Here is a 17980-nt window from a genome sequence, read left to right as displayed (position 1 = left end):
CGGGCAAAGAAAAGTCAAGCAGGGCCAGGAAAAGCAAAAGGAATCGGGGTCAGTAAAAACAAAGCAAAGCAGGGCCAGGAAATCAAAACAAAGAAGGGCGAGAAAAACCCAAGCAAAGGAGGTCCAGGAAAAGAAAAGCGGCGTCATGAATACGAAATAAAGCCAAACAAAGCAAGGCAGGGCCGGGAAAAGCAAAACAAAGAAGGGCGAGAAAAACCCAAGCAAAGGAGGTCCAGGAAAAGAAAAGAGGTGCCGCGAACGCAAAGCAAAGCAAAGCAGGTCCAGGGAAAGCTAAACAAAGAGGGACAGAGAAAAAAAAAATAAAAAAAAAATGCAGGGCCAAGGAAAGCAAGGCGATGCGGTGAATACAAAGCAGAGCAAAACAAAACAAAGCACGGCAAGGAAAAGCAAAGCAGACCAAGGCAAAGCAAAGTAGCACGAGGAAAAGCAAAGCAGGGCCAGGAAAGGCAAAGCAAAGGACTTTGAGGCGAGGCGAAGCACAGCAGGGGTAGGAGAAGCAAAGCAAAGCAGAGAAGAAAAAGCAAAGCGGCGCTAGGAATACGAAGCAAAGCTAAGCAAAGGAAAGCGTGGCCGGAAGAAGCAAAACGTAGCAGGGCCAGGGAAGGCAAAGCAGAGCAAGGCAAAGCAAAGCAAACCCTGCGAGGAAAAAGAAAGCCTTATCGGGCAAAGAAAAGTCAAGCAGGGCCAAGAAAAGCAAAACGAATCGGGGTCAGTAAAAACAAAGCAAAACAGGGCCGGGAAAAACAAAGCGGTGCCACGAATGCAAAGCAAAGCAAAGCAGGGCCAGGAAAAGCAAAGCAAAGAAAAACAGTGCTGTGAATACGAAACGTGTAGTTCCTTAGTGTCGTCCGAAATCGCACCCCCCACCCGCCCCAGACGAATAGGGAGGGGCCCGTTGCCGGGTTACGGGGAGGCGGGCGTTCAAGAAGGCGAGGGTGTGGCAGCGGCCCCCGGTTGCTTCCGGCCGCCGGCCGCTCTGACATAAGAGGCTCCCGCTCGGTCACGAGCAGCTCGCCACCTGTGCGACTCGGTGTGGCTGGCTGCCCGGCCGGTTTGCTTTAGCTTTTTATCGTTACATAAACGATCCATAGGTATATAATATTATATATACTACTTAAGAGTTATTACAAAAGAAAGTACTAAATAAGAGTAAATATATATATAACGAAAACATAATAAAAAGAGTAGTAGTAATAATAATAATAATCGTTGTCTGTTTCCCCCTTTACTTTTAGGAATCACGTAGTTACTTAGCGTCGTTCGCAACCCCCACCCTCCCCAGACGAATAGCAACGGGGCCCACCTGGCGGCTCGCCGGACAGCGGGGGCCACAGAATAGACCCGGCCCGGTGGTCAGATCCCTGTCCCCTCGTCCGCCAGTTCCGAGGGGACAGTCGCCGAGGTGGGGGGAGGTCAAGGTGTGCGTCTGAGGGTTTACGTGTTTCTAAATACACCGATCGACTCGTCGGCAAAATCGGTGGGACGGTCTGCAAAAGGAGCCTAGAGCAGCAAAGCAGAGCAGAGCAGAGCAATGCGGAGGAAAGCAGAGCAAGGCAAAGCAAAGCCCCGCTAGGGAAAAGAAAGTGGCATAAGGAAAAGCAAAGCACGGCCAGAAAAAAACAAAGGAAAAAGGGTAAAAAAAAAAGAACCGAACAAACAAAAAAACCAAAGCAAAGTAGGGCCAGAAAAAGCAAAGCAAAGCATGGCCAGGAAAGGCAAAGCAGAGCAAGGCAAAGCAAAGCAGAGCAAAACAGCACAAAGAAATGCATAGCAGAGCCAGGAACACAAAGCAAAGCAAAACAAAGGAAAGCATGGCGGGGGGGGGGGGGCGGGGGGGGGGGGGGTTGGGGGGGGGGGGAGGGGGAAGAAAAACAAAAATGAGGGCCAGGGAATGCAAAGCACAGCAATGCAAAACAAAGCAAAGCAGCACAAGACAAAGCAAAGCACTGTCTGGAATTCAAGGCAAAGTGAAGCAAAGTAAAAGAAAGCAGGGCCAGAAAAGGAAAGAAAAGCAGGGGTAAGAAAAGCAAAGCAAAGCATGGCCAGGAAAGGCAAATGACAGTAAGGCAAAGCAAAGCAGAGCAAAGTAGCACAAGCAAAAACAAAGCAGGGCCAGGAAAGGTAGAGCAAAGGAAAGAAAGAAATTGAGGCAAGGCGAAGCACAGCGGGGGTAGGAAAACAAAGCAACGTAGAGAAGGAAAAGAGAAGCAGTGCCAGGAATACAAAGCAAAGCTAAACAAAGGAAAGCGTGGCCTGAAAAAGCAAAAGAAAGCATGCGCAGGGAAGGCAAAGCAGAGAAAGGGAAAGCAAGGCAGCACGAGGAAAACTAAAACAGTGTCAAAGAGGGAAGGCAAAGTAAAGCAAAACCAAACAAAGCACGGCCAGAAAAGCAGAGCAAGGCAAAGGAAAGCGAAGCAAAGTAGCACGAGGAAAAGCAAAGCATTGCCAGGAAAGACAAAGCAAACGAATCAAAGCAAAGCAATCTGAGGCAAAGCAAAGCAAAGCAGGGGCAGGAACAGCAGAGGAAAGGAGAGAAGGAAAACCAAAAGTGTGCCCGGAAGAGCAGAGCAAAGCAAAGCAGAGCAAGGAAAAAGAAAGAGAAGCGAAGCAAATGTAAGGAGCTGGCGGCCAGCCCTCCTGCCGGTTCCCAGTGTCTGCGGGGCAAAGACCGCAGGGCCCTCATGCCGGGTAGAGCTGGCGGCCAGACTCGGACGGTGGCTGTACCCTGCTCGCCCGCTCCCCGGCCTCCCTGAACCCTCATAGTCCGCCGTGACAGCGGGCGAGAACCATGTCTTGCTTTACCTGGTTTTATTTATTTATTTTTTTCCCCCCCCTGCATTTATTTATTTATTTATTTATTCTTGCCTTCCATCCACTGTAGTTGTGGGAATCATGTATTTACTGATCGTCGTTCAAAACCTCACCCAACACCGTCCCCAGACGAATAGCAGTGGGGCCCGCCTAGCGGCAGGCCACACGGCTGGGGCCAGAGAACTGACCATGTCGGGTGGCCGGGCCTGCTGCCCCCACCCTCGAGTTGCGAGGGGACAGTGTCCGGGCTGCGGGGAGGCCCAGCTGTGTGTCTGAGGGTTTATGCGTTCCGAAATATACCGATAGCCTCATCGGCAAAATCGTCGGGACGGTCTGCAAAGGAAGCCTAGCGCAGCACAGGAGAGCAGAGAAATGAAGAGGAAAGCCGAGCAACGCAAAGCAAAGCAGTGCAAACTGGTACAAGGAAAGTCCCAGCAGTGCCAGGAAACGTAGAGCAGAGTAAAGAGAGCAGTTTGAGGCGAGGCAAAGCACAGCAGGGGTAGGAAAAGCAAAGCACAGCAGAGAAGGTAAAGCAAAGCCGTGGCAGGAAAACAAAGCGAAGCAAGACAAGGGAAAGCATGGCCTGAAAAAGCATGGTCAGGAAAGGCAACGCAGAGCAAGGCAAAGCAAAGCAGTGCAAACTCGTACAAGGAAAGTCCCAGCAGGGCCAGGAAACGTAGAGCAAAGTAAAGAATGCAGTTTGAGGCGAGGCAAAGCACAGCAGGGGTAGGAAAAGCAAAGCAGAGCAGAGAAAGTAAAACCTAGAGGTGCCAGGAATACGAAGCAAAGTAAGACAAAGGAAAGCGTGGCCTGAAAAAGCATGGCCAGGAAAGGCAAAGCAGAGCAAGGCAAAGCAAAGCAGTGCAAACTCGTACAAGGAAAGTCCCAGCAGGGCCAGGAAACGTAGAGCAAAGTAAAGAAAGCAGTTTGAGGCAAGGCAAAGCACAGCAGGGGTAGGAAAAGCAAAGCAGAGCAGAGAAGGTAAAACCAAGAGGTGCCAGGAATACAAAGCGAAGCAAGACAAAGGAAAGCATGGCCCGAAAATGCAGGGTCAGGAAAAGCAAAGCGCGGCCAGGAAAACCAAAGTAAAAAGGTCCAGAAATAAAACAAAGCAATGAAATGAATATATATCTAAAGTAAAAAAAAAAAAAAAAAAAAAAAAAAAAGGCAAAAAAAAAAAACAAGCAAAGCATGGCCAGGAAAAGCAAAGTAAAGCGTGTCCAGGAAAGGCAAAGCAGTGCAAGGCAGAGCAAAGCAAAGGAAAGTAGCACAAGGAAAAGCAAAGCAGTGCCAGGAAATGTAGAGCAAAAGAAAGAAAGCAGTTTGAGGAGGCAAGGCAAAGCACAGCAGGGGTAGGAAAAGCAGAGCAGAGCAGAGAAAGTAAAACCAAGAGGTGCCTGGAATAAAAAGCAAAGCAAAACAAAGGAAAGTGTGGCCGGAAAAAGCACGGCCAGGAAAGGCAACGCAGAGCAAGGCAAAGCAAAGCAGTGCAAACTCGTACAAGGAAAGTCCCAGCAGTGCCAGGAAACGTAGAGCAAAGTAAAGAAAGCAGTTTGAGGCGAGGCTAAGCACAGCAGGGGTAGGAAAAGCAAAGCAGAGCAGAGAAGGTAAAGCAAAGCCGTGGCAGGAATACAAAGCGAAGCAAAACAAAGGAAAGCATGGCCTGAAAAAGCATGGTCAGGAAAAGCAAAGCGCGGCCAGGAAAACCAAAGTAAAAAGGTCCAGAAATAAAACAAAGCAATGCAATGAATATATATCTAAAGTAAAAAAAAAAAAAAAAAAAAAAAAAAAAAAAAGGCAAAAAAAAAACCAAGCAAAGCAGGGCCAGGAAAAGCAAAGTAAAGCGTGTCCAGGAAAGGCAAAGCAGTGCAAGGCAGAGCAAAGCAAAGCGAAGTAGCACAAGGAAAAGCAAAGCAGTGCCAGGAAAGACAGAGCAAACAAAGCAAAGCAAAGCAATCTGAGGCAAAGCAAAGCAAAGCAGGGGCAAGAAAAGCAGAGGAAAGTAGAGAAGGAAAAGCAAAAGTGTGCCCGGAAGAGCAGAGCAAAGCAAAGCAGAGCAAGGAAAAACAAAGAGAAGCGAAGCAAATGTAAGGAGCTGGCGGCCAGGCCTCCTGCCGGTTCCCAGTGTCTGCGGGGCAAAGACCGCAGGGCCCTCATGCCGGGTAGAGCTGGCGGCCAGACTCGGACGGTGGCTGTACCCTGCTCGCCCGCTCCCCGGCCTCCCTGACACCTCATAGTCCGCCGTGACAGTGGGCAAGAACCATGTCTTGCTTTACCTGGTTTTATCTTTATTTATTTATTTATTTATTGATTGTTGCCTTCCATCCAATGTAGTTGTGGGAATCATGTAGTTACTGATCGTCGTTCAAAACCTCACCCAACACCGTCCCCAGACGAATAGCAGTGGGGACCGCCTAGCGGCAGGCCACACGGCTGGGGCCACAGAACTGACCATGTCGGGTGGCCGGGCCTGCTGCCCCCACCCTCGAGTTGCGAGGGGACAGTGTCCGGGCTGCGGGGAGGCCCAGCTGTGTGTCTGAGGGTTTATGCGTTCCGAAATATACCGATCGCCTCATCGGCAAAATCGTCGGGACGGTCTGCAAAGGAAGCCTAGCGCAGCACAGGAGAGCAGAGAAATGAAGAGGAAAGCCGAGCAAGGCAAAGCAAAGCAGTGCAAACTTGTACAAGGAAAGTCCCAGCAGGGCCAGGTAACGTAGAGCAAAGTAATAAAAGCAGTTTGAGGCAAGGCAAAGCACAGCAGGGGTAGGAAAAGCAAAGCAGAGCAGAGAAAGTAAAACCAAGAGGGGCCAGGAATACGAAGCAAAGCAAAACAAAGGAAAGTGTGGCCCGAAAAAGCATGGCCAGGAAAGGCAACGCAGAGCAAGGCAAAGCAAAGCAGTGCAAACTTGTACAAGGAAAGTCCCAGCAGGGCCAGGAAACGTAGAGCAAAGTAAAGAAAGCAGTTTGAGGCGAGACAAAGCACAACAGGGGTAGGAAAAGCAAAGCAGAGCAGAGAAAGTAAAGCAAAGTCGTGGCAGGAATACGAAGCAAAGCAAAACAAAGGAAAGCATGGCCTGAAAAAGCATGGCCAGGAAAAGCAAAGCGTGGCCAGGAAAACCAAAGCAAAAAGGTCCAAAAATAAAACAAAGCAATGCAATGAAAATGTATCTATACTAAAATAAAACAAACAAACAAACAAACAAACAAACAAAACAAAAAAACGCAAAAAAAAGACCAAGCAAAGCAGGGCCAGGAAAAGCAAAGAAAAGCGTGTCCAGGAAAGGCAAAGCGGTGCAAGGCAGAGCAGAGCAAAGGAAAGTAGCACAAGGAAAAGCAAAGCAGGGCCAGGAAATGTAGAGCAAAAGAAAGAAAGCAGTTTGAGGCGAGACAAAGCACAACAGGGGTAGGAAAAGAAAAGCAGAGCCGAGAAGGTAAAGCAAAGTCGTGGCAGGAATACGAAGCAAAGCAAAACAAAGGAAAGCATGGCCTGAAAAAGCACGGCCAGGAAAGGCAAAGCAGAGCAAGGCAAAGCAAAGCAGTGCAAACTCGTACAAGGAAAGTCCCAGCAGGGCCAGGAAAGGTAGAGCAAAGTAACGAAAGCAGTTGGAGGCAAGGCAAAGCAGAGCAGAGAAAGTAAAACCTAGAGGTGCCAGGAATACAAAGCGAAGCGAAGCAAGACAAAGGAAAGCGTGGCCTGAAAAAGCAAAAGAAAACATGGCCAGTGGAGGCAAAGCAGAGCAAGGCAAAGCAAAGCAGTGCAAACTCGTACAAGGAAAGTCCCAGCAGTGCCAGGAAACGTAGAGCGAAGTAAGGAAAGCAGTTTGAGGCGAGGCAAAGCACTGCAGGGGTAGGAAAAGCAAAGCAGAGCAGAGAAAGTAAAACCAAGAGGTGCCAGGAATACGAAGCAAAGCAAAACAAAGGAAAGCGTGGCCCGAAAAAGCATGGCCAGGAAAGGCAACGCAGAGCAAGGCAAAGCGAAGCAGTGCAAACTCGTACAAGGAAAGTCCCAGCAGTGCCAGGAAACGTAGAGCAAAGTAACGAAAGCAGTTTGAGGCGAGACAAAGCACAACAGGGGTAGGAAAAGCAAAGCAGAGCAGAGAAGGGAAAGCAAAGTCGTGGCAGGAATACGAAGCAAAGCAAAACAAAGGAAAGCATGGCCTGAAAAAGCATGGCCAGGAAAAGCAAAGCGTGGCCAGGAAAACCAAAGCAAAAAGGTCCAAAAATAAAACAAAGCAATGCAATGAAAATGTATCTATACTAAAATAAAACAAACAAACAAACAAACAAACAAACAAAACAAAAAAACGCAAAAAAAAGACCAAGCAAAGCAGGGCCAGGAAAAGCAAAGAAAAGCGTGTCCAGGAAAGGCAAAGCGGTGCAAGGCAGAGCAGAGCAAAGGAAAGTAGCACAAGGAAAAGCAAAGCAGGGCCAGGAAATGTAGAGCAAAAGAAAGAAAGCAGTTTGAGGCGAGACAAAGCACAACAGGGGTAGGAAAAGAAAAGCAGAGCCGAGAAGGTAAAGCAAAGTCGTGGCAGGAATACGAAGCAAAGCAAAACAAAGGAAAGCATGGCCTGAAAAAGCAGGGCCAGGAAAAGCAAAGCGCGGCCAGGAAAACCAAAGTAAAAAGGTCCAGAAATAAAACAAAGCAATGCAATGAATATATATCTAAAGTAAAAAAAAAAAAAAAAAAAAGCAAAAAAAAAAACCAAGCAAAGCAGGGCCAGGAAAAGCAAAGTAAAGCGTGTCCAGGAAAGGCAAAGCAGTGCAAGGCAGAGCAAAGCAAAGCGAAGTAGCACAAGGAAAAGCAAAGCAGTGCCAGGAAAGACAGAGCAAACAAAGCAAAGCAAAGCAATCTGAGGCAAAGCAAAGCAAAGCAGGGGCAAGAAAAGCAGAGCAAAGTAGAGAAGGAAAAGCAAAAGTGTGCCCGGAAGAGCAGAGCAGAGCAAAGCAGAGCAAGGAAAAACAAAGAGAAGCGAAGCAAATGTAAGGAGCTGGCGGCCAGCCCTCCTGCCGGTTCCCAGTGTCTGCGGGGCAAAGACCGCAGGGCCCTCATGCCGGGTAGAGCTGGCGGCCAGACTCGGACGGTGGCTGTACCCTGCTCGCCCGCTCCCCGGCCTCCCTGACACCTCATAGTCCGCCGTGACAGTGGGCAAGAACCATGTCTTGCTTTACCTGGTTTTATCTTTATTTATTTATTTATTTATTGATTGTTGCCTTCCATCCAATGTAGTTGTGGGAATCATGTAGTTACTGATCGTCGTTCAAAACCTCACCCAACACCGTCCCCAGACGAATAGCAGTGGGGACCGCCTAGCGGCAGGCCACACGGCTGGGGCCACAGAACTGACCATGTCGGGTGGCCGGGCCTGCTGCCCCCACCCTCGAGTTGCGAGGGGACAGTGTCCGGGCTGCGGGGAGGCCCAGCTGTGTGTCTGAGGGTTTATGCGTTCCGAAATATACCGATCGCCTCATCGGCAAAATCGTCGGGACGGTCTGCAAAGGAAGCCTAGCGCAGCACAGGAGAGCAGAGAAATGAAGAGGAAAGCCGAGCAAGGCAAAGCAAAGCAGTGCAAACTTGTACAAGGAAAGTCCCAGCAGGGCCAGGTAACGTAGAGCAAAGTAATAAAAGCAGTTTGAGGCAAGGCAAAGCACAGCAGGGGTAGGAAAAGCAAAGCAGAGCAGAGAAAGTAAAACCAAGAGGGGCCAGGAATACGAAGCAAAGCAAAACAAAGGAAAGTGTGGCCCGAAAAAGCATGGCCAGGAAAGGCAACGCAGAGCAAGGCAAAGCAAAGCAGTGCAAACTTGTACAAGGAAAGTCCCAGCAGGGCCAGGAAACGTAGAGCAAAGTAAAGAAAGCAGTTTGAGGCGAGACAAAGCACAACAGGGGTAGGAAAAGCAAAGCAGAGCAGAGAAAGTAAAGCAAAGTCGTGGCAGGAATACGAAGCAAAGCAAAACAAAGGAAAGCATGGCCTGAAAAAGCATGGCCAGGAAAAGCAAAGCGTGGCCAGGAAAACCAAAGCAAAAAGGTCCAAAAATAAAACAAAGCAATGCAATGAAAATGTATCTATACTAAAATAAAACAAACAAACAAACAAACAAACAAACAAAACAAAAAAACGCAAAAAAAAGACCAAGCAAAGCAGGGCCAGGAAAAGCAAAGAAAAGCGTGTCCAGGAAAGGCAAAGCGGTGCAAGGCAGAGCAGAGCAAAGGAAAGTAGCACAAGGAAAAGCAAAGCAGGGCCAGGAAATGTAGAGCAAAAGAAAGAAAGCAGTTTGAGGCGAGACAAAGCACAACAGGGGTAGGAAAAGAAAAGCAGAGCCGAGAAGGTAAAGCAAAGTCGTGGCAGGAATACGAAGCAAAGCAAAACAAAGGAAAGCATGGCCTGAAAAAGCAGGGCCAGGAAAAGCAAAGCGCGGCCAGGAAAACCAAAGTAAAAAGGTCCAGAAATAAAACAAAGCAATGCAATGAATATATATCTAAAGTAAAAAAAAAAAAAAAAAAAAGGCAAAAAAAAAAAAGCAAAGCAGGGCCAGGAAAAGCAAAGTAAAGCGTGTCCAGGAAAGGCAAAGCAGTGCAAGGCAGAGCAAAGCAAAGTGTAGTAGCACAAGGAAAAGGAAAGCAGTGCCAGGAAATGTAGAGCAAAAGGAAGAAAGCAGTTTGAGGAAGCAAGGCAAAGCACAGCAGGGGTAGGAAAAGCAAAGCAGAGCAGAGAAGGTAAAGCAAAGCCGTGGCAGGAATACAAAGCAAAGCAAGACAAAGGAAAGTGTGGCCTGAAAAAGCAAAAGAAAACATGGCCAGTGGAGGCAAAGCAGAGCAAGGCAAAGCAAAGCAAAGCGAAGTAGCACGAGGAAAAGCAAAGCATTGCCAGGAAAGACAGAGCAAACAAAGCAAAGAAAAGCAATCTGAGGCAAAGCAAAGCAAAGCAGGGGCAAGAACAGCAGAGGAAAGTAGAGAAGGAAAAGCAAAAGTGTGCCCGGAAGAGCAGAGCAGAGCAAAGCAGAGCAAGGAAAAACAAAGAGAAGCGAAGCAAATGTAAGGAGCTGGCGGCCAGCCCTCCTGCCGGTTCCCAGTGTCTGCGGGGCAAAGACCGCAGGGCCCTCATGCCGGGTAGAGCTGGCGGCCAGACTCGGACGGTGGCTGTACCCTGCTCGCCCGCTCCCCGGCCTCCCTGACACCTCATAGTCCGCCGTGACAGTGGGCAAGAACCATGTCTTGCTTTACCTGGTTTTATCTTTATTTATTTATTTATTGATTGATTGTTGCCTTCCATCCAATGTAGTTGTGGGAATCATGTAGTTACTGATCGTCGTTCAAAACCTCACCCAACACCGTCCCCAGACGAATAGCAGTGGGGACCGCCTAGCGGCAGGCCACACGGCTGGGGCCACAGAACTGACCATGTCGGGTGGCCGGGCCTGCTGCCCCCACCCTCGAGTTGCGAGGGGACAGTGTCCGGGCTGCGGGGAGGCCCAGCTGTGTGTCTGAGGGTTTATGCGTTCCGAAATATACCGATCGCCTCATCGGCAAAATCGTCGGGACGGTCTGCAAAGGAAGCCTAGCGCAGCACAGGAGAGCAGAGAAATGAAGAGGAAAGCCGAGCAAGGCAAAGCAAAGCAGTGCAAACTTGTACAAGGAAAGTCCCAGCAGGGCCAGGTAACGTAGAGCAAAGTAATAAAAGCAGTTTGAGGCAAGGCAAAGCACAGCAGGGGTAGGAAAAGCAAAGCAGAGCAGAGAAAGTAAAACCAAGAGGGGCCAGGAATACGAAGCAAAGCAAAACAAAGGAAAGTGTGGCCCGAAAAAGCATGGCCAGGAAAGGCAACGCAGAGCAAGGCAAAGCAAAGCAGTGCAAACTTGTACAAGGAAAGTCCCAGCAGGGCCAGGAAACGTAGAGCAAAGTAAAGAAAGCAGTTTGAGGCGAGACAAAGCACAACAGGGGTAGGAAAAGCAAAGCAGAGCAGAGAAAGTAAAGCAAAGTCGTGGCAGGAATACGAAGCAAAGCAAAACAAAGGAAAGCATGGCCTGAAAAAGCATGGCCAGGAAAAGCAAAGCGTGGCCAGGAAAACCAAAGCAAAAAGGTCCAAAAATAAAACAAAGCAATGCAATGAAAATGTATCTATACTAAAATAAAACAAACAAACAAACAAACAAACAAACAAAACAAAAAAACGCAAAAAAAAGACCAAGCAAAGCAGGGCCAGGAAAAGCAAAGAAAAGCGTGTCCAGGAAAGGCAAAGCGGTGCAAGGCAGAGCAGAGCAAAGGAAAGTAGCACAAGGAAAAGCAAAGCAGGGCCAGGAAATGTAGAGCAAAAGAAAGAAAGCAGTTTGAGGCGAGACAAAGCACAACAGGGGTAGGAAAAGAAAAGCAGAGCCGAGAAGGTAAAGCAAAGTCGTGGCAGGAATACGAAGCAAAGCAAAACAAAGGAAAGCATGGCCTGAAAAAGCAGGGCCAGGAAAAGCAAAGCGCGGCCAGGAAAACCAAAGTAAAAAGGTCCAGAAATAAAACAAAGCAATGCAATGAATATATATCTAAAGTAAAAAAAAAAAAAAAAAAAAGGCAAAAAAAAAAAAGCAAAGCAGGGCCAGGAAAAGCAAAGTAAAGCGTGTCCAGGAAAGGCAAAGCAGTGCAAGGCAGAGCAAAGCAAAGTGTAGTAGCACAAGGAAAAGGAAAGCAGTGCCAGGAAATGTAGAGCAAAAGGAAGAAAGCAGTTTGAGGAAGCAAGGCAAAGCACAGCAGGGGTAGGAAAAGCAAAGCAGAGCAGAGAAGGTAAAGCAAAGCCGTGGCAGGAATACAAAGCAAAGCAAGACAAAGGAAAGTGTGGCCTGAAAAAGCAAAAGAAAACATGGCCAGTGGAGGCAAAGCAGAGCAAGGCAAAGCAAAGCAAAGCGAAGTAGCACGAGGAAAAGCAAAGCATTGCCAGGAAAGACAGAGCAAACAAAGCAAAGAAAAGCAATCTGAGGCAAAGCAAAGCAAAGCAGGGGCAAGAACAGCAGAGGAAAGTAGAGAAGGAAAAGCAAAAGTGTGCCCGGAAGAGCAGAGCAGAGCAAAGCAGAGCAAGGAAAAACAAAGAGAAGCGAAGCAAATGTAAGGAGCTGGCGGCCAGCCCTCCTGCCGGTTCCCAGTGTCTGCGGGGCAAAGACCGCAGGGCCCTCATGCCGGGTAGAGCTGGCGGCCAGACTCGGACGGTGGCTGTACCCTGCTCGCCCGCTCCCCGGCCTCCCTGACACCTCATAGTCCGCCGTGACAGTGGGCAAGAACCATGTCTTGCTTTACCTGGTTTTATCTTTATTTATTTATTTATTGATTGATTGTTGCCTTCCATCCAATGTAGTTGTGGGAATCATGTAGTTACTGATCGTCGTTCAAAACCTCACCCAACACCGTCCCCAGACGAATAGCAGTGGGGACCGCCTAGCGGCAGGCCACACGGCTGGGGCCACAGAACTGACCATGTCGGGTGGCCGGGCCTGCTGCCCCCACCCTCGAGTTGCGAGGGGACAGTGTCCGGGCTGCGGGGAGGCCCAGCTGTGTGTCTGAGGGTTTATGCGTTCCGAAATATACCGATCGCCTCATCGGCAAAATCGTCGGGACGGTCTGCAAAGGAAGCCTAGCGCAGCACAGGAGAGCAGAGAAATGAAGAGGAAAGCCGAGCAAGGCAAAGCAAAGCAGTGCAAACTTGTACAAGGAAAGTCCCAGCAGGGCCAGGTAACGTAGAGCAAAGTAATAAAAGCAGTTTGAGGCAAGGCAAAGCACAGCAGGGGTAGGAAAAGCAAAGCAGAGCAGAGAAAGTAAAACCAAGAGGGGCCAGGAATACGAAGCAAAGCAAAACAAAGGAAAGTGTGGCCCGAAAAAGCATGGCCAGGAAAGGCAACGCAGAGCAAGGCAAAGCAAAGCAGTGCAAACTTGTACAAGGAAAGTCCCAGCAGGGCCAGGAAACGTAGAGCAAAGTAAAGAAAGCAGTTTGAGGCGAGACAAAGCACAACAGGGGTAGGAAAAGCAAAGCAGAGCAGAGAAAGTAAAGCAAAGTCGTGGCAGGAATACGAAGCAAAGCAAAACAAAGGAAAGCATGGCCTGAAAAAGCATGGCCAGGAAAAGCAAAGCGTGGCCAGGAAAACCAAAGCAAAAAGGTCCAAAAATAAAACAAAGCAATGCAATGAAAATGTATCTATACTAAAATAAAACAAACAAACAAACAAAGAAACAAACAAAACAAAAAAACGCAAAAAAAAGACCAAGCAAAGCAGGGCCAGGAAAAGCAAAGAAAAGCGTGTCCAGGAAAGGCAAAGCGGTGCAAGGCAGAGCAGAGCAAAGGAAAGTAGCACAAGGAAAAGCAAAGCAGGGCCAGGAAATGTAGAGCAAAAGAAAGAAAGCAGTTTGAGGCGAGACAAAGCACAACAGGGGTAGGAAAAGAAAAGCAGAGCCGAGAAGGTAAAGCAAAGTCGTGGCAGGAATACGAAGCAAAGCAAAACAAAGGAAAGCATGGCCTGAAAAAGCAGGGCCAGGAAAAGCAAAGCGCGGCCAGGAAAACCAAAGTAAAAAGGTCCAGAAATAAAACAAAGCAATGCAATGAATATATATCTAAAGTAAAAAAAAAAAAAAAAAAAAAGGCAAAAAAAAAAAGCAAAGCAGGGCCAGGAAAAGCAAAGTAAAGCGTGTCCAGGAAAGGCAAAGCAGTGCAAGGCAGAGCAAAGCAAAGTGTAGTAGCACAAGGAAAAGGAAAGCAGTGCCAGGAAATGTAGAGCAAAAGGAAGAAAGCAGTTTGAGGAAGCAAGGCAAAGCACAGCAGGGGTAGGAAAAGCAAAGCAGAGCAGAGAAGGTAAAGCAAAGCCGTGGCAGGAATACAAAGCAAAGCAAGACAAAGGAAAGTGTGGCCTGAAAAAGCAAAAGAAAACATGGCCAGTGGAGGCAAAGCAGAGCAAGGCAAAGCAAAGCAAAGCGAAGTAGCACGAGGAAAAGCAAAGCATTGCCAGGAAAGACAGAGCAAACAAAGCAAAGAAAAGCAATCTGAGGCAAAGCAAAGCAAAGCAGGGGCAAGAACAGCAGAGGAAAGTAGAGAAGGAAAAGCAAAAGTGTGCCCGGAAGAGCAGAGCAGAGCAAAGCAAAGCAGAGCAAGGAAAAACAAAGAGAAGCGAAGCAAATGTAAGGAGCTGGCGGCCAGCCCTCCTGCCGGTTCCCAGTGTCTGCGGGGCAAAGACCGCAGGGCCCTCATGCCGGGTAGAGCTGGCGGCCAGACTCGGATGGCTAAACAATATATAGGGGTGGCTGGCCGGGGTGGTGGGGCCGGCTGCTCGGGAATAGGCTGGGCATCGGTCAGCGGGTGGTGAGCAATTGCATTGTGCATCACTTGTTTTCTTACACATTATTATTGTTAATACTATTATCATTATCACTATTATTATTATTATTGTTATTATTATATTCCTTATATTATTATATTCCTGTCTTAATAAACTGTCTTTATCTCAACTCACCGGCTTCACTTTCCCGTTTCTCTCCCCCATCCCAGAGAGGGAGGGGGGAGGGTGAGCGAACGACTGTGTGGTGTTTAGCTGCCAGCCGGGTTAAACCACAACGTGGCTGTACCCTGCTCGCCCGCTCCCCGGCCTCCCTGACACCTCATAGTCCGCCGTGACAGCGGGCAAGAACCATGTCTTGCTTTACCTGGTTTTATCTTTATTTATTTATTTATTTATTTATTGATTGTTGCCTTCCATCCAATGTAGTTGTGGGAATCATGTAGTTACTGATCGTCGTTCAAAACCTCACCCAACGCCGTCCCCAGACGAATAGCAGTGGGGACCGCCTAGCGGCAGGCCACACGGCTGGGGCCACAGAACTGACCATGTCGGGTGGCCGGGCCTGCTGCCCCCACCCTCGAGTTGCGAGGGGACAGTGTCCGGGCTGCGGGGAGGCCCAGCTGTGTGTCTGAGGGTTTATGCGTTCCGAAATATACCGATCGCCTCATCGGCAAAATCGTCGGGACGGTCTGCAAAGGAAGCCTAGCGCAGCACAGGAGAGCAGAGAAATGAAGAGGAAAGCCGAGCAAGGCAAAGCAAAGCCCTGCTAGGGAAAAGAATGCGGCATAATGAAAAGAAATGACAAGCAGGGCCAGGCAAAGCAAAGCGCGGCCAGGAAAACCAAAGCCAAAAGGTCCAAAAATAAAACAAAGCAATAAAATGAATATGTATCTATATTAACAAAAAAAAAAAAAAAAGAAGAAGAAGAAAAAAAGAAACAACAACAACAACAAAAAAAAAGCAAAGCAATCTGAGGCAAAGCAATCTGAGGCAAAGGAAAGCAAAGCAGGGGCGAGAACAGCAGAGGAACGCAGAGAAGGAAAAGCAAAACTGTGCCCGGAAGAGCAGAGCAAAGCAAAGCAAAGCAAGGAGAAACAAAGAGAAGCGAAGCAAATGCAAGGAGCTGGCGGCCAGCCCTCCTGCCGGTTCCCGGCGTCTGCGGGGCAAAGACCGCAGGGCCCTCATGCCGGGTACGGTCGGCAGTGCAAAGGGAAGAAATGCGAGACGAAGGAAAGCCTCGGAAGGAAAAGAAAGCCTTATCAGGAAAAGCAGAGTCAAGCAGGGTCAGGAAAAGCAACGCGTAGCAGTGGCAGGAGAAGCATATCGAAGCAAAACAGTGCTGTGAAAACGAAACGTGTAGTTGCTTAGCGTGGTGCAAAGTCGCTCCCCCCCAGCCCAACCCGCCCCAGGCGAATAGGGGCCGGTAGCCGGGCTACGGGGAGGCGGGTGTTCGAGAAGGCGAGCTCGCGGCCGCGGCCCCCGGTTGCCTCGGGCCGCCCGTCGCTCTGACGTCAGAGGCAAACGCCTGGCCGAGAACGGCGTCCGGGTCTACCCGGAAGCCGAAGGACGCATGCGCGCGCATGTCCAAAGGCGTCCGTCGGTCGGTCGGTCGGTCAAGCGATTCCCGAGTGGGTCCGCCCAGGCGAAAAGCACCGAAAAGTGCCGGAAAGGTGCGAAAAGGCCCGAAAAGGTCCGAAAAGGGCCGGAACGGCCTGTACGAAAAGCGAAGGAAGGCAGACCGACCGACGGCGTTCGGTCCCGGCCGGCGGGTCTGCCGGTGTCCTCCTGCGGTTGCCGGGTGTACCGCGTCCTCCTGTGGCCGCCTAGTCTCCCCGTGTCCTCCTGCGGCCGCCGGGTCTATGCGGTCGCCGTGTTTGCATAGCCCGTGGCGACCTGTAGGGGTCGCTGCAGCGGGGCCGGCCGCGAGAACGGCGTCGGGGTCTGCCCGGCACCGAGGGACGCGCGCGCGCACGTCCAAAGGCATCCGTCTGTCGGTCGGTCGCGCGGTTCCCGAGTGGGTCCGTCCACGCGAAAAGCACCGAATAGCGCCGGAAAGGGCCGAAAAGGTCCGAAAAGGTCCGAAAAGGGCCGGAACGGCCCGTACGAAAAGCGAAGGAAGGCAGACCGACCGACGGCGTTCGGTCCCGGCCGGCGGGTCTGCCGGTGTCCTCCTGCGGTCGCCGGGTGTGCCGCGTCCTCCCGTGGCCGCCTAGTCTCCCCGTGTTCTCCTGCGGCCGCCAGGTCTACCGGGCCCCCCCGCGCCCCCTCGCGGCCGCCTGACGTACCCGTGTCCTCCCGCGGCCGCCAGGTCTACCCGGCCGCGGTCGCCATGTTTGCGTAGCCCGTGGCGACCTGTAGGGGTCGCTGCAGCGGGGCCGGCCGCGAGAACGGCGTCGGGGTCTGCCCGGCACCGACGGGCGCGCGCGCGCGCGCGCGCGCGTCCGAAGGCATCCGTCTGTCGGTCGGTCGCGCGGTTCCCGAGTGGGTCCGTCCACGCGAAAAGCATCGAAAAGCGCCGGAAAGGTCCGAAAAGGCCCGAAAAGTTCCGAAAAGGGCCGGAACGGCCCGTGCGAAAAGCGAAGGAAGGCAGACCGACGGCGTTCGGTCCCGGCCGGCGGGTCTCCCCGTGTCCTCCCGCGGTCGGGAGGTGTACCGTGTCCCCCTGTGGCCGCCTGGTCTACCCGTGTCCTACCGAGGGCGCCCCGTCTGCCCGCCTGGAGGAGGTCGCTGACGGTCGGGCTGTGGGAACGGCGGCCACGTCTACCCTGACTCGGACGGGACTTGGCGGCGTGCCGTGGGGCTAGCGGTAGATGAGTAGGTCGTGCGACGGCTCGGAAGGTGTCGTAGGCGTCGCTGTTTCTTTCTGCCTCCAGTTACGTCGAGGTAAAAGTCGGTTGCTCTCGGGTGCCTCGCTGCGGGACTCTTGAAAAGGTCTTGGAGCTTTTCGGGGGCGGTGACTTTTGTGTCCGTCTATAGGAGAGAGCGGGGACTCTGCTCCTGAAGCGGTGCTGAGCGAGCACTTGCGGCTGGGGGAGCCGGCGCACGAAAAGGGGTCGCGCGGCGTCGGTGGCGGCGTGGGCTCGGGGGTCGGTTCTGTCGACTGGTCAACCTTAGCTGCCTGCCGACTCCCTCCCGCCCCCCCCCTCGCCCCGCCGGGCAGCGAGAAGCGGTCTCGCGCGCGCGAGTCGCTGGGAAAAGAAAGAGCTGTGGAGAAAAGCGGCGGGAAGCCGGCGGGTGGTCCGCCGGCGCCCGAACGCTGAGCGTCCGGGGGCGTCCCCGGCGGCTTTCACCGGTCCCGGAGGCTCGGAAGGCGAAGGGGGGACCGGGCGGCGCGGATTGGCACGGCCGAGGCGGCGGCGCCTCCGCTTGCCGACGATGCACCTCACCTCACCCGCACGCAGCGCCCGCCGAGGCGTTCCCCGGGCACGTCGGAGAGGCTCCCCGGCGGGTCGGCTCTTGCCAGGGCCGATGTTCGGGTCGGCGCGAGCACCTCTCGCGGACGTTGCTCCCGCACACCCGCCCGCACGCGACGCTGTTGGCTGTTTTTCTTGCGATCGATGAGGCCGTTCGGGTCGCGTCGGAGAGGGCCCCCGGCGGGCCGGCTCTTCCGCGCTCCCCTGTCCCGGGGGAGCCGCGGCGGCGTCCGGTGTTCGGGCACGGGCGGCCTCCTCTCAGGCTCGCTTCCCGTCGCAGGTGAGGCGCTGCCTCGCTCGGGGCGAGAGCGGCGGCGGCGGCGTTTAGGGCGCGTGCCCCGCTCGCTCGCGGGCCGTCGTTCTCGGCGCCGAACGAAGGGGCTTTTCCGGCCGAAGCCGGCTGTGTGACGGCCGAGCGGCCCCGCGAGCCGCAGGGGTC

The 17980-nt window shown here is 51.7% G+C and overlaps 1 long non-coding RNA gene across 1 annotated transcript; it reads left to right on the top strand.

Annotated features, from left to right (window-relative positions):
• Positions 1 to 945: 945 nt before the first annotated feature.
• On the top strand, positions 946 to 1721 carry LOC310891903. The gene is made up of 2 exons (XR_014577775.1): positions 946 to 1112; positions 1257 to 1721. It is a non-coding gene; the product is annotated as an uncharacterized lncRNA (long non-coding RNA).
• Positions 1722 to 17980: the final 16259 nt, after the last annotated feature.

The sequence above is a fragment of the Anser anser genome, assembly GCF_964211835.1.
Source record: "Anser anser genome assembly, contig: HAP1_SCAFFOLD_145, whole genome shotgun sequence".
Taxonomy (NCBI): Eukaryota; Metazoa; Chordata; class Aves; order Anseriformes; family Anatidae; genus Anser; species Anser anser.
This window is presented reverse-complemented; position numbering and strand designations above follow the sequence as displayed.